At 35.9% G+C, this 19,697-nt stretch overlaps 2 protein-coding genes across 10 annotated transcripts in view; one reads left to right on the forward strand and one right to left on the reverse strand.

Moving 5' to 3' along the window:
• Positions 1–16,938, reverse strand: part of LOC106875820 (alpha-crystallin A chain) — a 72,001-nt gene extending 55,063 nt beyond the window's left edge. For 2 of the 8 annotated variants that reach the window (XM_014924101.3, XM_089355361.1), the window contains exon 1: positions 15,967–16,938. The gene's annotated coding sequence lies outside the window, so the exon portion shown is untranslated. The remainder of the gene's footprint in view (positions 1–15,966) is intronic. The other 6 variants (XM_052969705.2, XM_089355363.1, XM_014924102.3 and 3 more) reach the window with 6 other exon arrangements.
• Positions 1–19,697, forward strand: part of LOC106873894 (uncharacterized) — a 155,791-nt gene that overhangs the window by 73,663 nt on the left and 62,431 nt on the right. The window contains exon 1 of one of the 2 annotated variants that reach the window (XM_089355366.1): positions 12,629–12,768. The exons of the other annotated variant lie outside the window; for it this stretch is intronic. The gene's annotated coding sequence lies outside the window, so the exon portion shown is untranslated. Of the gene's footprint in view, positions 1–12,628; positions 12,769–19,697 lie in introns of those variants that run through there. 2 annotated transcript variants of the gene reach the window in all.

The raw sequence follows: 19,697 nt of genomic DNA on the forward strand, positions 1-19,697 counted from the left end.
ATGTATTCTGTGAACTTCACAACCTCTTCAGAATGCGGATACAGCCAAATGCAATGAACAAAGCCACAATTATGCATAGAAGCCATTGACTCGCGTACATTGCCTGTTAATTGCCTTCTTCTTTAACATTCGATACACCACTGCTTAAGCGCCATTATTTTACTCACATTAATTATGAATGTAATTTTGGCGATTCCAGCTTAAATGCTGAGAACTATCACATTAGATACTTTATCGCAGTGTATCTCATTGCAGGATCAAACTCCCGTCGGTGGGGGAGAAGAGCTATGGAAATGGCAAACGGATGGACAAATAGCCATGTTTAATAAAACCAATATGGCTTTGAACTTGCTACATTTGTCCAACACAGTTGTGATGAAGAATGAAGAATGTGTACTTATAATTAGCTGTGAGTGTATATCTTTTACTAAAAGAAATCAATTAATAGTCTGTACTGTCAAGAAAAAAAATGTTAAATTCCAATTTTATTATATATATTTTTTTTATCAAAATGTGGTTTCTAGACTTCTTTTATTATTGAAGATTTCAATTGCACGCTAATCAGAAAACTAATATTTATTTATTGCGACATGCGTTTTTTAACATCTTACATTTGTATCCCTTTCTACCGTTTCCTTGCAACTCAGTCTGTCTGTCTGTCTCTGTCTCTCCCTCCTCTCCCTCTCTCCCCCTCTCCCTCTCTCTCTCTCCATCTCTTCTTTTTATCGCCTCTATTCCTATTAATCTTTCTAATTCTATATCCTTATAACCTTTTCTTTTTCATTTTTAAGCTCATCTTTTTTTTCTTTCAACGTTTTTCTTCATTTGGGCTTTGTCTCATCTCATTCTCTCATTGCACCCCCTTACCTTATTATTTCATTTAATACATTTTCGTCTTTTTCCAGTACACTTTCACTTTCTTTCTTTGCAATACACACACACACACACACACACACACACACACACGCACACACACACACACACACACACACACACACACACACTCACGCACGCACACGCACGCACACACAATTTCTCTCTCTCTCTCTCTCTCTCTCTCTCTCTCTCTCTATCTATCTATTTATCTCTCTTTCTTCCCCTTTCTCTCTATCTCTCTCTTTCTTCCCCCCTCTCTATCTCTTTTTCTTCCCCTCTCTCGCTCACTCACTCTCTCTCTCTACTGCGTTTGTTCAACCATTTCCATTAAAAATAAATGATTCCATAGTATTTCTTTGTAACACCATATCTATTTAGTATATCAAAATTACTTACAGAATTTCCATTTCAAGTTTTATATATATTAGCAGAAATACACATCACCGCAGTTATGTACTAAGCAATCATGACCTACAGTAAAAGAATACCACCCAAAGGGCAGTGTTTCTATTAGAATGCAAAATTTCACTTGTCTGAGTGGAACTGGCGGGCGGAACTGTGACTTTATAGTTTGCGAACTTATTATTTATAGCATCCAGCTGTTATGACGAAAACACTTCTTTCTTAGAAAGCGTTATCAGTTATCGGTAGAATTTCTTCCGAAAAAACTCTGACTTTCGTTTTATTTTGAAAAAATTTTCAAAAAACGTTTCATTTTCTTATTTTATTGCACTTTTCTATTGGAAAAAAACTGCAAATAAAGGCTTATTTGTACATGCACACACACATATTCATACACAAACACACACACACACACACACAGACACACGTATGCGTGCACGCACACACACATATATAAATAATACATACATACATATATGCATACATATATACATACACACATACATACACACATATACTCACGCACACACACACTCGTGAGTTGGTAGAATCTTTACCGCTCCGGATACAATGCTTAGCGGCATGTCTTCCGACATTTTACACTCTCAGCTCAAAGGCTGGCTTAATATTAAAGGCCCTCAGGAAAATCAGTGCAATTTGCCCTTTAATATTTATTTATTTATTTACAAGAAACCCAACACACATAGATCAGAACTGGGGTTCTAAATTCATGCCTTAAAATGGCACTGCCCACACCGAAGCTGCCAGTGCAGAAGACGAATCCTTCGCTATTCTCAACTCATTGCGTCAAGTTGTTTCATCTCCTCCTCGCATTCGAAACGGCTGTTGCGATAGGTCAATAGCATCACAGGATTTAAGTAGCTTACATCTAAACACGCACGCACGCACACACACACACACACACAAACACACGCACACTTTCTCTCTCTCTCTCTCTCTCTCTCTCTCTCTCTCTCTCTCTTTCACTTTCTCTCTCTACCCCTTTCTCACACACTTTCACATAAAAAATCAAGTTCCCCAAAAAAGCAAAATAAAAAATAAAAAGCAATAAATATCTAAAGGATATTCACAGTTAATATTGTTAGGGTGATTGTCAAAGAAGGGAAACAGTTCTGAAATAAAACTTATAGAGTGAATATATATATAGAAAGAGTGAATATATATATATATATATCAAAAAGATGTGTTATAATACTGTTCCACAGCCATACCAACAATCCAACATACCTCTATCATCAGCTGCCCCACGGATATCATTATGGTTTCGACACCTAGGCAGTACCATTCAATCCGGCGGTGTCAACAGCACTAAAATAAGTGTTGTTTGGGAACAAACAAACCAAAGAAACCACAACTTTCAAACACATTTATTCTATCTACAACCGTACCGATAAATAAATTCAATAAGTAAATTATAACCACTCTTAAATACGTAACTAAACAGCGACAAATCTATTAAGTCATATATATATATATATATATATATATATATATATATATATATATATATATATGAGAATGTATGTATGTATGTATGTATGTATATGGGTATATAAACGTTCCGAAAAAACTTCGAGAAAAACTTATTTGATTTTCGAAATCTTCGTCCCAATGAGAAGATTTTCGGTAATTTGCAATAAAAAAATGTAAAATTTGCTTCGAAAAATAACTTTTCTATCACAAAATATACCACTCTCTATCTATCTCTATTAGGCTTTTTTTTTACACCTTTCCTCTCTCATATATATCTATTACATTCTCTATATATCTCTCTCTCCCCTTCTCTCTCCTCCTCTGTATATGTACATCTCTCGCGCATGCTGCTCCCCACTTTCTTCATATTACATGTAATACAATATCAACAGCGTCTGTCTATCGTGATGTAAATTATTTATACGACTGTTCGACCGTTTTACATGACTTTATCCATTAAAACTTATTAAAACTTCTTACAACTTTTGCTGACATCATTGTTTTCATTTTGTGAAAGACAGTTATCTGGCAGAAAATGCTAGATTCCAAATCTTGTTTTTGGATTATGCAAAAATTATCAAATTTTAAACCTTTGTAACATTTTTACAAAACTTTTCTCAGATTCAGCGTGAAAAAATACATCAATATACCAGAAAAACCTTCAACTGTATCTTACTATCTGGCATGCGAATTTCCAATCAAACTTATTGTCTATGAGCTTGTAACGTACACTTGAGTGAAATTCCTCTCCTCTCTATTATATATACATACATACGAACGTAGTAGATAACAGCTAGCCTTTGGCTGCATTTTGAATCCTGTTGTGTCCACTACTATGATTAGTTCGTGAACTACGTCACCATGGATCCACAGCGAATATACAACCTGCGAGAACTCCTAACCAAGTTACCCAGGCAGCAGCATCACAGACACAACTTCACGTACGACATGTACCGCAACCGGCTCTGCATCATCGCCGCAACATCTTGATACATTATTTCAACTATCGCGTACAATTGACTAGAACTGGTGTTTAGCATTCTTGTGTCTATGAACTTACTCCTCACTTCGATGGCTATAGACTCTTTTCGCCATCCTTGTATGTTCTTAACGTGCATACATCTATGCCTACATACACACGCATACATCTTATTCTTATGACGGCCTGTCTATTATTCTGTATATATGACGCACACACAATCACACATGTTAACATATCAATAAATCTTCTCTTAAACATTCTACCCGGTTGTGTCACTTATTTCCCTCAGCCACATATATGCATTGTTCTATTTATATTTATTGTATCGACCGTGTGATGTACTAAGGAGTCATTCTCATCACTTCGCTTCGCACGGACGTCACAAATCGGCGACCCTTTCCAGCTCCTTGAAACTACAAAACAATTATAATGGGAGGAAATACTCCACAGGCATCTAAACCTGCAATTTCATTATAAGCTTCTCCAACCTCATGTCTCTTGCATTAGTAGCTTACTGTTAGAAAGAAGAAAACAAAAACTGTAATACTGTTTATTAATATAAGATTTCTGTCAGTAAAAGTAAGTTAAAAAGAAATGATTTATAATAGAAAACTATTTTTTGTTCGAATCTAGCTTTATCTTCCATCAAAGACCTTGTTAAGATTACTGTTTGTTATTTTATTCTTCAGTAACGTTAACCATGAGCCGTTATGTGCTTAGTGCCAGAGAAAAATTTTGCAAAACGCTTTTCCATTTCTTACTGGTGTCGAGGATGTTTATAAAGCGAATATTTTCTCTTTATAAACATTATCTATAAACAGGATATATCCCTAATTCACTACTCCCGAAAATTTCTAAATGTTCACTCTTTGTGATTTTCCCTAGTTCTGGTTGTATTTGCTGCATGTATATTTTGACTCATTCGTAAAAAGAATTTCAGGTCTTACCAATGTAAATTCCTTTGTTGGGACAGATTAAGCACTAGACCAAATTTTCTGTCTTACAGTTCATGTCAGCGTTTATTTTGAAAGACTGTGAGCCTTTGAATTGCATCTCAGATCTAAATAATTGCAGCTGTCTGTACTGTATGTTTCTTCCCTAATCACACGCCTGCTATATCTACAAGCAGAGCCGGATTAAGACCCATCGAGGCCCTAAGCATTTAAAATATTTTGGTGCTACCATATATATGTAATTCAAAATTTAAACAATAATAAGCCATGTTTATTTTATCTTTTTATGCTTCCACTTTATATTTCAAAAGTTACTTTTTTTTTAATTGTAAAGCCTTCGATCAAATCCTCACTACGACCTCGAATATTATTTTTGCAAATTTAAAGTCATTTCTTTTGTGCCGTAAACAATTTACCATTTCTGTCGTGTCCCTACTTCCTTTGATGCCCTAAGCACGTGCTTATTTTGATTAATGGTTAATCTAGCACTACCTACAAGAGATTAACGGAAAATTTGGAATAATTTTCTTACCTGAATTTTACCTTTTTAAGAGGTTTTTTTTTTAAAGGTTTTTTAGTTGACGTTTCCTGTTGAAGATTGAGCTTTCGCTGACTAGGTTTGACAGTTTTGTGCTTAGCAACAAGATTAGATCGGCCTGAATGGCAATAAATATGTTTGTCATTCCTAGATAACGAGCGTTGACAACACGAACAATATCCTTCTCACATTTATAGATATGTCCACCTTCTTTGTTATGCTTTTCTTAAAACCCCGTTGTCTACTAAATATCAAGAACATCTGACCTTGGAATGTTTCATACTGATAGCGGTCTTTTAGAAACAGTATTTTATCTTTTCTGACAATAATTTTTATTTTTGAATTTATTTATGTATTATTCTGATAACGGGCGATAGTATTTTATACCAACTGTGTGTGTGCGCGCATGCGTAGATATATACTTGACAGTGCCATTATTATTGCCTTTTGTTGCCCCTTTCTTCCAGTCTAATCAGGCCCAAACCTGTCTCTCAGCTGGTATGGCTCTTTCTATTGCTCTAATCCAGCACCAAGCCACTTTTCAACGTCCCAGCCAAATGGAAGGTGGCATGGTGATGGAATAATACTGTAGATAGAAACATAAAAGACATAAGACGGGCCTGAATAGCTTGAAGAAAAGGAACAGCAAAGCATAGAGTAATATCAAGTAGCTAGACGTTAGGTTTGTTGTTGATTTTGTTGGCACTCCGTCGCTTACGACGTCGAGGGTTCCAGTTGATCCGATCAACGGAACAGCCTGCTCGTGAAATTAACGTATAAGTGGCTGAGCACTCCATAGACACGTGTACCCTTAACGTAGTTCTCGGGGATATTCAGCATGACACAGTGTGACAAAGCTGACCCTTTGAATTACAGGCACAACAGAAACAGGAAGTAAGAGTGAGAGCAAGTTGTGGTGAAAGAGTATAGCAGGGTTCGCCACCATCCCCTGCCGGAGTCTCGTGGAGCTTTAGGTGTTTTCGCTCAATAAACACTCACAACGCCCGGTCTGGGAATCGAAACCGCGATCCTATGACCGCAAGTCCGCTGCCCTAACCACTGGGCCATTGCGCTTCCACTAGACGTTAGGTATAAATCAGTAAAATGAGACGCCGAAAGTGAATGGTTTTGCTAATATTCTGAGTAGTAGTGTGTATGTTATCATTCAGGGTAGAATGATTACGTAGAAAAACAAGAGGCAGAGAAGAACTATTACGAAATGTTGAATAAAGGGAATGCATTTGAGCGAGAGAGGAGGAGGAAGAGGAGGAGGGAGTGAGTGAGGGAGACAGTGAGAAAAAGAGAAAGTGAGGAAAAGAATGGGAAGAGGGAGAAACTTCTCTTAGTAGATTCAAACTGACAGTATGGTATAGGCGCAACCGAAAGATATGAAGGAAGGGTATACAGCTGGTCCATCAGGAATTGTCCCTGAGATGCTTTAAACATCTGACGCAGTGAGGAATGCGCTAAACCAGCGGATAGTAGAATAACGTGTTAGACCTAACAATTGACGTAACAGTTTTATCGTCAACTGCTTCAAATGTGATGCACCAGAGATAGGTAATTCAAACGCATAAAACTGTTGTAACAGGTTAGAATAATTAAAGAAAGAGGCGGCGAGCTGGCAGAAACGTTAGTACGCCGGGCGAAGTGTTTAGCAGTATTTCGTCTGCCGTTACGTTCTGAGTTCAAATTCCGCCGAGGTCGACTTTACCTTTCATCCTTTCGGGGTCGATAAATTAAGTACCAGTTGCGCACTGGGCTCGATGTAATCGATTTAATCCCTTTGTCTGTCCTTGTTTGTCCCCTCAATGTTTAGCCCCTCGTGGACAATAAAGAAATAAGAATAATTAAAGAAAGAGTTATAGCAAAATTGATTAGGAAGAGAATTAACCTAAATAAAATACAACTCGATTTGGCGTGCAGGCAGGGGTCCATCAGGACCTAAACCTGAACTCCTTTCTGTTTGTCATAATCCTCCAGGCCACAATAGAGAAGTTAATATGTAAAATATAGTGTTTAAAAGAGAAGACTGTCTCACATGGAAGATAACAATTGTATAAAGAAATGCCGAGTACTCAAAGTGGCCGGAAGACATAAGACGATATAATAAAGACTGATCTCAAGAAGTACCACTCGAAGGAGATAACAAAAAAGCCTCGATAATTGGCGTCACGCGGTACGAGAGGAAATTCGCTAACTCACTCGTGCGTACATGACAAAACAAACGTTAAAATGATAATAGCAATGGCGATCGCGAAGTATATATGTCTACATAGGGTTTCTTTCCATTATATTCTAGGTGGATTTCCTTCTCCTTCTCTTTTGTCTTTAATACATTTTCATCTAAGACTTAACCTCTCTCCTAACGAGATACTGCTTCAGATCTAATTCACTTTGCTCCTATCACGAAACCTGTGTAACAAGGGACTATTTTCGATGAACCTTGCCATCACTTTTTTTTATCGTTAGCCATCTCTCCCTTATGACCATGTCACTTATTATTGGCTTTCACTTCTCTCTCTAACCATCGTCAAGCTCTATTACTATCCATCATTCACTCAGTCTTTCTTTCACTAGCAAACATGTAGCTGTTATCACTGTCTCTCTGCCGTTACTTCTTCCAATCTCTCTCTCTCGCTCTCGCTCTCTCTCTCTCTCTCTCTCTCTCTCTCTCTCTCTCTCTTTCTCTCTCTCTTGTATCGTCTCGCTCTGGTTTCTGTGTTACTGGTTTCTCTCCTGTTCTGCCCCTCTTAACAGTGTTGCTTTGGAGAAACAGTGAGTAGTGAGATCTCTTTAGTCTTACAGAGTACAATAGCGATGGTGACAATATGAAATGCACCTAAATACACTCTGTAAATTGACTGGCGAAATGAGGACACTATATAGTATCGAAAAGGCCTTTTAGTCTTGCCGAGGACATGACAAATTTTCAAGTATTGGTGGAATGATAAAATGCACCCAGTACATTCTGTAAAATGATTCGTGTCGGTAAAGGTAGCCACCTGTTGAACCTTTGACAAAAATGTAACGTACGAAAGATACGTAGTCCTTCACCTGTCTAGAATGACTAGTTCTGAATAAAACTGACTTTTACCTGTGACTCAATTCCCTGAAGTAATACGAATATATATATATATATATATATATATATATGTATATAGGGAGAATTCACAAAAAAAAACACAATAGACGAAGACAGGTGGTGTAGACAACAAACAGATGTATTAGTATAACGCTCGGGAAGTGAAAAAGTCTTTAACGTTTCGAGCCTACGCTCTTCCACAGAAAGGAACACAGAAAGAAACAAGGAGAGAAAATAAAGAATGTGTAGTAGCTAACGATCTACCATGGCGAATGCCGGACAGAAGGGTCACACAGGAGAGCTTGGAAAATTAAGATAAACACCAGGATAAATATTTAGTTTCTACGTACGTTTCACCATTGCAGTTATTTAGAACTCAGCATTGAATGTTCAAAGTGCAGTTGGATGCCTAACTGCAATACATCATCAGAGGAACACTTTATTGTATTCTGTTACAGAGATCTAATATATGTAGCAGAAGGCTACAAACTGTTTCCTTGAACCACTACGATTAGGCATCCAAACGCACTTTGAACATCCAATGCTTAGTTTGAAATAATTGTGATGGTGAAACGCATGTAGGAACTGAATGTTTATGCTGGTGTTTATCTTCATTTTCCATTACATATGCTCTGTGTAACATGACTAGATACACCTCTAAGTATAGTATTCAACTAGCTACTATATTGGAAGCTGATTGGATAATGATAGTCTACAGGGAGCTCTAACTCAAACAGTAGAAGTCGTACATCCAACTGTATACACAAGATATATTCATGCGTACGTACGTGTGTGTGTGTGTGTGTGTGTGATTTTACTTTGAGTTTTATTTAAGTTTTTGAGTGAGTTCAAGTCGGTCGCTAACTAAGCGACAGCTCTTTTTGAGTCAAGAAAGTTCTCGACGTTTGTAAATGTGAAGTTGAGTTGGGGTGTTGGTTGAACTGTCGATGCATAGAGCCAAGTATGTGCATCTATTCACATAAGAATCTCAGATGAAGAATTTTTGGAATGTCTTACACACCTTCACTGTGCCACTAATAGATTGGATTTGGAGATCTGCATCGGTTTCTTTTTCTTTCTCCTTGAAGCTGAGTATCTTGAGGTTTCTGTATGTATTTATTTGTTTGCTTGTTTGTTTGTTTGTTTGTTTGTTTGTGTGTGTGTGTGTGTGTGTGTGTGTGTGTGTGTGTGTGTGTGTGCGTGCGTGCGTGTGTGTGTGTAGATATATATATTGACATGAATTCAATTAAAAAACAATTGCATAAAAAGTCACCAGATTTTTAGTGATTTATTGTTTATTTTGTATCAGAGTCTTATTGAAGAAAACGTATTATTTTCACCCTGTTAATGTAATACAAATTCTGTTGTCGAATCTGTTGCTAGTAAAGACAAATGACTTAAAACAGTCTTTTATTTTTTTTAATCTTTTACTTGTTTCACTCATTAAACTGTGGCCACGCTGGAGCACCGACTTGAGGACTTTTATTCAGACGAATCGACTCAAGTGCTTAATTTTTAAGCCTAGCACTTATTCTGTCGTTTTATTTTGCCGATCTGCTAAGTTACGAGAACGGGAATAAACTAGTACCGGTTGTCAAGCGGTGGGTGGTATACAGACACAAACGAAAAAGAAATATATATAGATACACGCGCGCACGCACACACGCTCACACACACATAATTTAATATAGACAGCAGTGTGCAATGTTTAGTCAAAAAGGAAAACTATAATTGTGACTAAATATGACTAGGGTGTGAGTACATGTCAGTACATATGTATACAATTATGTACTTTAACTACAGCATTAGAGCTTTTTAGTTTTTACTTCTAGCAATGTAGGTGTTCTAACACTCTAATTATATTTAATGGCAATTATATATATATATATATATATATATATATATATATATATATATATATATATATATAAATACATAAAATATACAAGAATAAGGGCAGGGATTCGTCAATTAATAATAGAATTAATAATTAACAATTTTGCCAAGTAGTTCAGTATGAAAAAACCTTTATCGGTAAAACCATTTATCATCATAAATATACAGGGATTAGCATTGAGTTGCTTCTCCAACATACTGAAAATTTAGAAATAGCAGTCAAAGAACTACTGATTCTAAACTACAAATTTTTCTCTAAATGGATGGCGATATTTATGGCACACATAGAACAAAATATATATATATATATATATATATATATATATATATATATATATATATATATATATATATATATATATATATATATATATATATATATATACATATATCCATACATACATACATGCATGCATACATACATACATACATACATACATACATACATACATACATACATACATACATACATACATACATACGTATACAAATAAATAACCCTGAGCCAACAAAAACCTTGTTCCGTCGTATATATATATGATTTAATAAACACAATAATATATATCAGGCTGAGTAAAAAGTAAGCAACCATAAAGAATTTGTACCGTATTTTTGCAGAGTTAGACTTTTTTCAAAACAGTTTTTTTGCAATTGTCTGATAATACAGACATTGACTTGCCCAAATGCATCAGTAAATTAACTTTGAAATTTTTTTTCACCTTTGTTGCAGTCATCTGGAACTTTCAAAGCGTGATATTCAAGCAATTTTGCTATTCAACTTCATAAAAGGACGTAAAGCAGCTGAAACTGTTCACGATATCAATGAAACGTTTGGTGAGGAAATGACCAGTGAGTGATCAGCTCGAAAATGGTTTAAACGATTTCGCATGGAGACTTGAGCCTAGTGGACACCTATCTGCTATCGATGACGATCAATTAAAGACCGTCATTGAGAATGATCCACATAATGATCCACTCGAGAACTGGCAAAAGAACTTCAAGTTAGCCACAAAACTGCCTGCAACCATTTGCATGCGATCGGAAAATCAAAAAGGCCCGACAAATGGGTACCACACGATTTGAATGAAAATTAGAAAATGCGCAGATATGAAATTTGCTCGTCGCTTCTTCTCCGTAGCCAGACAGATCCATTTCTCGACCGTATTGTAACTTGCGATGAAAAGTGGATTCTGTACAATAAAAGAAAAAAACGTTTCTCGCAGTGCTTGGACCAAAATGAAGCACCTAAACCCGAGCCCTTCAAAAAGAAGGTTATGGTGACTGTTTGATGGTGTACTATTTGACTTATCCACTATAACTTCTTAAAACCCGGAAAATATGCAGAAGCATATTGCCATGAAATTGCCAAAATGAACGAAAAACTGCTACTTCTCGGTCCCAGACTGGTCAACAGAAGAGGACCAATCATTCTTCATGACAATGCTCGACCACACGTTTCACTAATGACACTCCAGAAGTTGAGGGAACTTGGCTACGAAGTTCTTCCCGACCCAGCTTATTCCCCAGACCTTTCTCCTACCGACTACCACTTTTTCAAGCACCCTGATGGTTTCCTGCGAGGAGTTCAAAAATCAAACCGAAACTGAAAGTGTGTTCAAAGAGTTCATCAGCTCCAGAATTCCAGATTTTTATGTTACCAGAATAAACTTGTAACTGGTTGGTAAAAATGTGTTGAATACAATGGAACTTACTTTGATGAATAAAATTTCCGCATTGTTGAAATATATTGCGATGAATTTCATGTTTCAAAACGTTACTTACTTTTTACTCAGCCTGATATATATATATATATGAGCTACAATTTGTTTCAAGTGATGAAAACATCTCAGACAGCAATTTTAAACACATCCGGTGCATCTTTTTAAACGCGTCCTCAGCCCGAGGATTGTGTCAAGGCACCAGGCGTGTTTAGAAAATACTGTCTGAGTTGTTTTCATCGCATGAAACTAATTGTAGCTATATATATATATATATATATATATATATATATATATATATATATATCGTAGCGTGGAAGGTGTTTATAAGCCATTTAAAATAACACACAAAAGCCGTCAGATTCACTTCAACATTTAAATTTAATTTGTCAAAATATTTTCGTCGCTTTGAGACCGCGACCTGTTCATTAAATAATGTTTATCTCTCACCAGATGGAGTATTATTTTGTTGATCTTACCATCACGGAACAGTACACCATGTGTGTGCCTATGTGTGTGTGAGTCTGTGTGTGGTGAGGGTGGTGTGTGTGTGTGTGTATTTGTGTGTGTATGTGTGTGTGTGTTATGTATTTAAGCATATATCTATGTGTATGTGTTTTAATGTTTGTATTGTTTTGTTCCCTACTACCGCTTGGTGACCGTGTTGGTTTGCTTACGTTCCTGTAACTTAGCGGTTCGGAAAAGGAGACGATAAAATAAATAGCCTACTTAAAAAAATAAGTAACGGTGTCGATTAATTCGACTAAACCCTTGAGGGCGGAGTCCGGGCATGAGCGTAGTCCAGTGACTGAAACAAGTAAAAGGTAAAAGATAAAAGATATATACGTATGTATATATATGTCTGTATATATATATATATATATATATATATATATATATATATATATATATATATATATATATATATATATATATATATATATACACATATATATACGTATATATGTATATATGTCTATCTGTCTGTGTGTCTATCTATCTATCTATCTATCTATCTATCTATCTATCTATCTATCTATCTATCTATCTATCTATCTATCCATCTCTCTCACTCTCTCTCTCTCTCTCTCTCTCTCTATATATATATATATATATATATATATATATATATATACATATATATAATTTCATTGTATGCATAATGGAAATTACTGTGTATGATTTGTATGCACTAATGCGTTTTACTTTATACGAAACGAGCCAGCGACGAAGCTTCTATATGCCCCTTTGGAAAACTAGGAATAGTAGTCAAATCTCCTTCCACTCAAACCTCACCGCCTTAGGAAAGAACACGCTGCATTATGTGCTTCTGGATTCCTTTCACATGGGGAAAAAAATAAAGGAGCATTTATAGGGTGGGGGGGATACTATTGCTCATGTTTGCTAGATCAGGGTTAACCTAGGATTAAACAATAATAACAAGATCAGTAACAGCAGTAGCAGTAACGACGAACAGGCGTTGGAAAAATAAATGAACATGTGTGTTATAAACAACCGAAATCACAGTGGTCTTCAATCAACAGCGCTGGAGTACAATAACATGGCGACCCTTACGCTGCATTTCTACTTTCATTTTCGTCTATCAGCAGCACGTTATGATTTCGTTCGGCGACCGGCAAAATATTTTTGTTTTTTTTTTAAATTTTTTAAGGGTGGTATTATTTCACTTGCATCGAAGATGTGCTATTCATAGTGGTGAGCCTTGAACGAACAATTATTATTATTATTAATTGTATTATTACTGTTTTGGTGTCTGAGATCATTTTTTTTTCTTTTAATTTCTAACTTGGAAAACAACAACTCGAAATTAATGACAGTAATAATTATGAATTCAAAATAATCTCATGCACTCACACTGAATTATTAAATGATTAGGCTAAATAGAGCATTAAACTTAATTAAACAACGCATAGAACTGGGAAAAAACAATTCCAATTACAACGCCAATTAATAACAAAATATTTATCTATCTATCTATCTATCTATCTATCTATGTTTGTGTGTATGTATGTCTGTGTGTGTGTGTGTGTGTGTGTGTGTGTGTGTATTGTGGGATAAGGAGTTATGTTCGTCGCTATATAAATCGAAGAAAAAAGCACCAAGCAAAAAAAAAAAAAACAATAAAAGACAGGACACAAGGGATATGTTCTTTTCCGTCACCTGTCCAAACTAAGGAATTTTCGCAGTGTTGCCGTTTAGGGCAGTGCCGCTTATTCCTAACCTACTCCAACAATACCTGGACGTGGTTGTTAAGGAATGATCTGGTGAATATGAGGCACACTTGAGATAAAAAGAAAAATACTGGTAAATAGTTGAATTTTAGCGGCAGGAACATCACTATCTTGTCTTGAGTTACTCCTCTTCCTTCAATTTTGTTCTTTTGTGTGTGTGTGTGTGTGTGTGTGTGTGTATATAATAATGATAATAATAATAACATATATATATATATATATATATATATATATATATATATATATATATATATATATATATATATATATATATGCATAAATACATACGTATATGTACATACATCTATACGTATATATATATATATATATATATATATATATATATATATATATATATATATATATATATACATGTAGATGTAGGTATACATACATATGCTTATATATCATTAGTTATATATATATATATATATATATATATATATATATATATATATATATATATATATATATATGCATATGTGGGCACAGGACGTCACGAAACGTGATGTGTGTGTGTGTGTGTTTGATGCGTTGTCTATAGTCAAATATCTTTATCTTTATCAACCATTCGAAACGTCGAGCAAATCCACTCTGCTTCGTGAAATTCCTAAAATTAAGAAGACAATCAAATCTTCGTTCAACCATTTCTTTCCTTTCTTCCAACCCACTAAACATGTACTATTAGTTAAGACGTAAAATTTTTTGTAACAAGACCCACAAGATGAGTACTTGCATGCAAACATTTTTTTTTATTTATTATTATTTTGCAAGCACGACAAACGAAATTTCCATTTACTAATGTGTACACAAAAGTCTCTGTATAATTATAGGGCGTCATAGCAATATTTGCGTATGACAGAATACTAGTTATTGTTATGACGAAGTAGACTGTAACAACACCAAAACAATATTCCCTTTTTTACTTTTAATTATTCACGTAACAAATTTCCTTTTACAAATTCCCTCCATGCTTAAACTTCCGATTTAACCCATTTTCTACATGATGTACTTTCACTTTCAGTTCATTTGCTTTTTTTTTTTAAGGTTTCTTTCTGTTCGGTATTTTTTTAGTTATACATGGGAGACAAACAAGTCGGTCGCTTTTGATACAGAGTGTATTTGGGAAGAAGAAAAAAGGACACGTTATCAATAAATGTTTACTTGAGAAACAAATTCAAAACGTTGTAATGAAATTCAATATCAAAGAATTAAACATACATAGACGAAGAGTAGAGTAGGGATGTGTAAGAGTATATACAAATATAAGCATACACATATAAACATATCAATAATAGCAATATCAGTAGATATACACACACACACATACTTATCTATCTATCTATCTATCTGTAATAGATCTTTTATATTTATGTGTGTGTATATATATATATATATATATATATATATTATATATATATATATAATACTAATGGCAACAATGATATTGACGATGATGATGATGATGATGGTGGTGGTGATGGTGTTAGGTTTATTTGCCATAAGGACATCATTTTACAGTGCAACAAAATAAATAAAAAAAGGTTAATATTATGTACGCTAGAATATTTCATCATGCGTGCTTACATGCATACACGCATACACTCCATTCATAGTGTATGCGTGTGTGAGTGTATGCATGTGTGTGCGTGTATATGCGTGCGTGTGTGGCTGTACATAAATGAATACAAATGTATATAAAAAGCGAAATGTCAAAACAACATTTAGAGAGAGGAAAACGAACAGGGAGTTTTAAAAAACGGAACTTACCTATGTCTACTGCTACACGCGAATATATTATTACATCCCCATGTGTTGGTGGCGTGCCAATTCTTTAGAAATGGTCGATAGATGATAAATGGATAGCTAGAGAGGATGCAAGGAGAACAAACCAATGGATGAAGTGAGGTGGCGGGGTACATGGCCGTTCGACTGGCAAGTCGGTTTTATTCTGTGTGTTTACTGTTGTTGTTCTCTATCACATCAGCTGAAGCGTACAGGCTGTTGTAATATTTATACATCGTAGATGCGGACCAGGAGGCGGCTAGCTATCAAACCAAATAAATAGCTAAATAGATAGCAAGCCAGCTAGGTAGCTGCACATGCTAGTAACCTATGTGTGTGAGTGTATTCCTTTCTTTTAATCTTCCTTCCTTTCATTCATTCATTAATTCATTCGTTCGTTCGTGCGTTCGTTCTTTTCTTTTGTAGCGGTAATGGCTTGTAAGGATTAACCCATTTTTGCTACGGAAGAGATAGACTACCTAAATTTTAGCCTTTGGGTTGTTATTTCTAGCAAAGAAATTTGGTTATGATTACCAGAATCGCCCCTTGGGACATGGAGCCAGAGGTGTTGTTGTTGCTGCTACTTCTGCTACTGCTGCTGCTGCTGTTATTGTTGTTGTTTAACCCCAGGTTTGTTCTCAGCAAGCAGACTTATACTCAAAGGTATTACAACAGCGATCATCGAGTTTTATTATCGAGCTACAGTACACGTAGGACCATATTATTCAATGAGCTATTCTTTTCTAAGTCGGTAAGGTGTGATCTTGAGATAAATTTAGCTCCTATTTCTAGCAACTCAAGCGATTGTGTTGATGCTCACTCTCTAGGTTGCGGAGCCAGAATTTATATTTCAACTTTTTTTTTAGACAATAAGAAATGTGAATATGCAACCTTACGACTTTAGTGAGTAGTGCACTCCACTGACTGCTAATTCACCGCTATTCTGCTGCCAACAACAATAGCAACAACAACAACGACGGTAATATACGAGCCAACAAGAAATGTGGTCCCTTGACCCTCTAGAAATTGCAGCCAAATTTTTATTAAGTTACCTGTTACCGTCTTAAATGAAAACGTAAACGACTCTTCCAATAAGGTAATCCATGATATGCTATTTCCAAAAAGAGACAAGATGGCCATGGAGGGATGTGTTTGATCATGGGTTTGCATAGCCAACACTGTTGACCTCGGGTTAAACAACATCAATAGAGCAGTATATGAGAAACCCCTAAAAGGGCTATTACAAATATATATAAATATATCTCTTTACTCTTTTACTCTTTTACTTGTTTCAGTCATTTGACTGCGGCCATGCTGGAGCACCGCCTTTAGTCGAGCAAATCGACCCCAGTACTTATTCTTTGGAAGCCTAGTACTTATTCTATCGGTCTCTTTTGCCGAACAGCTAAGTTACGGGGACGTAAACACACCAGCATCGGTTGTCAAGTGATGTTGGTGGGACAAACACAGACACACAAACATATACACACACACACACACACACACACACACACACACACACACACACACACACATATATATATATATATATATATATATATATATATATACATATATACGACAGGCTTCTTTCAGTTTCCGTCTACCAAATCCACTCACAAGGCTTTGGTCGGCCCGAGGCTATAGTAGAAGACACTTACCAAAGGTGCCACGCAGTGGCAATGAACCCGGAACCATGTGGTTGGTAAGCAAGCTACTTACCACACAGCCACTCCTGAGCCTATATGCACGTAATCTTCTTTTTTTATTGTTTGAATTTTTTCCATAGCGGAGGAGCACATTTCTGACAAAGAAACGTAGCACTATTGCTGAAATTCGGATACAAAAATAAGTTGTTTACACGATGCACCTTAGAAAAGTCTTGTGTATTTTAAATGTTCCTCTGACAGATTGCATTTGATTGAATATCCCCCAACTTTTCGAAATTGTTACTGTAACCTATAGTATGATATCCGACTGCACCAACAATATGTGAATGATTAATCTGGGTAGGGAAGCTAAGGGTCTCGAAACAGTTGTCTGCAAATGTTCTCTGTTAGATGTGAAAGGAATATCAGCAACTTCAGGGTAGCTGACCATCTATGGCTGCGCATAATGGCATGATTTTTTTCTTTGCTGTCTCAAAACAGCAATATCTGGCTTGATATGTTTATACGACAAGGAAGGTTTGATGGAAATGTTCGCCAACATTTGTTGTGTTGGTTCATATGTATTAAGTAACAAGGGTATTGTGTACATAATATATATCACAGTGTGGTCTTCCTTACGAGTGACATTGCGTATCATTTAACCATCAATATAATGCAACATTGGATGGTAATACCTTAATGACATTAATTATCTTCCACAGAAAGGCGGCGAAGTGGTAGAATCGTTAGCACGCCGGGGAAAATGCTTAGAGGCATTTCGTCCATCCTTACATTCTGAGTCCAAGTTCCGCCGAGGTCGACTTTGCCTTTCATCCTTTCGCGGGGTTCGATAAAATAAGTACCAGTCAAGTTCTGAGGTCGATGGAATAGACTTTCCTCCCCTGAAAATCTGCTGCCTCAGTGCCAAAATTTGAAACCATTGTAGAGATTCCAACGTCAACCGCGAAATAATCAGTTTCTGCTCGAGTATGCTACAACAGTTTCATATGATTGATCAACTAATCAGTGTGAAACTGTGGCGTAATATGGCTTCTCGAATATTCTAAAATTCGCACTTTTTCCCCTTAGTTAAACAGTTTGGCAGCAGTCCGTTTCGGGCACTTAAGGAAAGCAGACTGCTTCGAGCACCCAAAGAAGGCAAACCGTAAATAGCTTTGAAGCAAAGCAGATCACAGCATACCACAGCTAACCTTTAACAAAACAGAGCACGATTCTCTTCTCACAGCTTTAACAATGTGCAGAGTTTATTGTATCAGCATCTTTCTTTTCCAGATAGCTAATATTAAAGCTAACACAATAAATCATTTCTATCAATAAATAATGCTGAATGTTCGTGAATTAGCTTTATTTACAATACACGCAACCAACCAGAACCAGGCGACGGTGGTGTCCAACACAACACACAACATACCAACCAGCATACGACAAATGAATCGCGTCGGGGTCACCATTTGTCGAAATTTATTTTCATCCATACCAAAGTATATGTAGTACTCACTGAGTAGAACAGATATCATTGATGTAAATGTTTAGACTTTGGGGAACAGATTTTCCGCGTCTAAACTATCAACTATGAATACTTCTTGTAGACAAATTCTATCCCCACAGAAGCAGAAATGTATGTATGTGCGTACGTACGTCCGTGCGCATGTATGTATGTGTGAACATAGGTTATATATGAATTTATGTGTTTATGTGTATATATTTATTTTGGGTGTATGTATGGATGTTTGTCCGTATGTATGTGTGTATGTATATATGTATGAGTTTATGTATGTTCGTTTGTATGGATGTTTGTATTCATGCATGCCTATCTCTATATATAAATGTATGTATGTATGTATGTATGTATGTATTTATGTGTATATGTATGTATGCATGTGCAGATTTGTATGTTTTGTGTATGTATTCTCATGCATATAGTTGCATATCTAGACACGTTCATATATATTTAAATGATAAATTCTGCAGAGTTTTACAGATTTTTACAGTTCCAGTGATGGATCGGATCTGTAGTCTTCGAATTAGCTTTCTCCTTTCTGGTTT

This window comes from Octopus bimaculoides, chromosome 7, assembly GCF_046866305.1.
Source record: "Octopus bimaculoides isolate indiv1 chromosome 7, ASM4686630v1, whole genome shotgun sequence".
Classification (NCBI taxonomy): domain Eukaryota; kingdom Metazoa; phylum Mollusca; class Cephalopoda; order Octopoda; family Octopodidae; genus Octopus; species Octopus bimaculoides.